Raw genomic sequence first — 3,338 nt, forward strand, 5'->3', positions numbered from 1 at the left:
ACCTTTCCTTTTTTTTTTAGAAATCTTAAAAAGTTAGTATTAAGGTTAATCTTACATTTTTACCTTTGTAAAATTTTTCTGTATTCCGACAGAAGATTAGGTATTCTTTTGTACAGTTTGTCTAGTTGCATTTTAGGTCTTCTACGGTCACTTTTCTACAGAAATGTATTAAAATGAAGGAAATCCAGATAGGAAAATTTGTACTTAAAAAGTAGTGTTTTTTCTACAGTATGTAAATTCAAAAAAGAGCGGTTTTTTAGAAAACGAAATACTAAATTAAAATCACAGAGTACAGTATATGGAGTGCTGTCCAAACACCATCAGTTTTAAAACTCAGCTACCCTTTATGTGATGCCTCCAACACGTTCAGTTATGAAAATGCGTTTTTATGCAGAAACTTTGAAATACGAGAAAACGTTCGAAAATATTAGGACAAATCTTTTTAATAACAAAATCGAGTCTTTCATAAACGAAAATCACTTCTGTTTTCAACTTAAAGTCATTTCTGCATCTAACTTAATTCCAATACATACTGAAACACATACTTAAAATCCGCAATACTCTCACCATGTCTGATGATGTTGTACGTAACGAGATTCCATGAAACAATCCAATCTTTCTTACCAAATAATTCCCGAAATAGTTCATCTGCCCGATAAGCATCTACCCAGGGCATTAAAATGACAACAAAATAAATGAGCTCATTAGGTGGAACTCGAGGCAACCTTTCTGTAGCTGTCCATCGCACCAAGAGAATGCTGAGAAACGATTATCCATAAGAGTGCGTTCTACTAACTCTCAGACTACCTTGACACGGTTGTTCACATTTCAGCAGCTGCACTGCTCTTTGGTATCGTCGCAAATAATTACGATTAAATAGAAAGCGTCATATTTGACAACGTTCGAGATAAGGCAGTAGCTTCTAACGTATTAGACTCTCAATTACTCTCTCTTGGATAGTGCCACATCCATCATTTTCTTCCATAAAACAAAATATCAATTTTTGCAAACGCGCCATCAGAGAATGTGACCATTCAAAATTTTAAATAGTTGGAATTTTGAATATTTTCGAATTTAAATATAAAAGTATGAATATTTAAATATTTTCAAATTTTTAAAATTCAAATTTTTTAAATTCAAATTTTTTAAATTCAAATTTTTTAAATTCAAATTTTAAAATTTCGAAATTTTGAAAATTTGAAAATTTCAATGATACCGTATATATTTGTAAAAATATACGTTTACTTTAAAATCAGTAACGAATCAACGACTATATAAATAAAATCAACAGGTGCATTGAAGTTTCTCAAATTATCGCCTGGACGATTTTATAATATGTACGTCCCGTGTGTTGTTTCGTAATTTCCTGCTGGCTTCTTTAAATTAAATTCGTCAGCCGTGGCGGGCTGCGTGATATCAGAAATCAGTGGCCTGATACATCTCGATCGATCATCCCAGCAGATTGGGCTTACACAGGCGCAGATCCACCATAAATCTTAAATCGAGAAACGGACTGACCTTAATTTTTATTCGCCAGAACTCGTGGCGCCTGTAACACGTGTTGAAGCTCGCGTATTCGATGTAAGTACCGTTCCCAGAAGTTGAAGACACAATTTTCGACGATGTTTCTGAAACAGGTCGGAAACTGTTGCAAATTGGGTAATCGAATACGACGTGCACGCGAAAATTAATATTATCGGGGACAAAACTAATTAACCGATGTTAAAGGCGTGTTACAAGCTTCCTTCGCCTGTTCCCTTGACCTTACGAGATACCTACTCCTAAAAAGTGCATGAAACTTAAAGGTTTCTTCTACTGTTTGGGGTATAGCTGCGCGCTGGTTAGACGTAGCGAGGCTAGTGGAATATATCTCGAGTCAGACATGCTCGACTGAAGCTCCTTGAAAATTCGTGAATTTGGAAGCATTGTGCAGAACGAATAGTTTAATTGGTATCAATTATTCAGCTGGAAATGAGTGAGATATCTACCACAACTCAGCTTCCTATTGTACCTGTTTATCGTTAGTAATAACAGAGCACAGTTAAACTTGTTCCAAGAGAGGAAATGCTTTTCAAGCATTAACAGATTTCGAAGTGAAAACAAAGGAATCCTCATATGTAAATCATGACCACAATTGTATTATATTTTGATAGCACAATGCTTGAAAATACACTCCACTGCAGTATGGTATCTCAGGCTGTTATTCAGCTCCAGCTCAAGCAACGTTATTCATATCACATTATATGGTTTATTATCCATTGTAGTTTAGGAAGCACATATACTACATTAAAGAATCATCTTCCTGTTCCCTATACATAATATTTCATAAAACACCGTCGATCGTTAATGACAGGATAAATAACTACATATAATAATTCGATCTTTTTCTTTGAACTTTAGTTTATAATTTAACTATAATCCCTTTTTATTCAGACTTAAAACTGTTTGAACTTAAAACGAGTTTTCTCAGAAAACATTGAAAAATATTCAATGTAATACATTATCCATTTCCTAAGTACATATAAAATACATTGAAGTACTAATTAAAGGCTGTAAAGCGTTTAAAACAATTTGTCAATAAGATATAAATACGAGAGGAATAGTTAACTTTATCACCTCCATGATAAACGAGCAAAGTAATATGTACTGTCGATTCGACAAAAAACCAATTGGTGCCTGTTAAATGTCACCCTTGACATCCTTACACGAAACAGATGTGTTCCGATAGGTCGCAGGTAGTGAGAAAAACCCGTGTGCACATTCTCCAGTCGGGGAACCGGTCGCTGGAGTCTTCTCCGGTTGTTGCGTAATCTGGAAGAGTGCAGTTGCTTTATCTGGGCCTTTATCTTGCCTCGGTATATCCATCAGATCAAGCACAGCTTGTAAGGGGATAGCGTTCTGCGAATTATTCATTTGTTACGAAGTAACTTGAGCCCCCATCTCTATATTCCTTGGATTTACACTACAATAGCAGGATGATGATTGACAACGTCGAGAGTCGGTATCAAAACCAGATCTGTGAATTGGTTAATACCAAATCTGAGTTCGTAGGTGCGGGTGTTTGGTCAATTCAGAGAATTGCTAATACTAGGTGAGGTAATGAGGCCTTAAAGCTTAACTAGTCACGTACGACTAATGATAGTCGTAAATCTAGTACATCTTTGAAATTTACTTTCAGATCACACTAGTTAGATTTTTCATAGTCTCATATATCTATTCCCAGAATTATTAAATATTATACAAATTTTTCTTTAATTAGGGATTTGACATCAATGTTCTATAGCACCCTTAATCACACCACTCCTTTTCTTTTAATAGACAAAAAGAAACAACTAGTC

The sequence above is a fragment of the Calliopsis andreniformis genome, chromosome 1, assembly GCF_051401765.1.
Source record: "Calliopsis andreniformis isolate RMS-2024a chromosome 1, iyCalAndr_principal, whole genome shotgun sequence".
Classification (NCBI taxonomy): Eukaryota; Metazoa; Arthropoda; class Insecta; order Hymenoptera; family Andrenidae; genus Calliopsis; species Calliopsis andreniformis.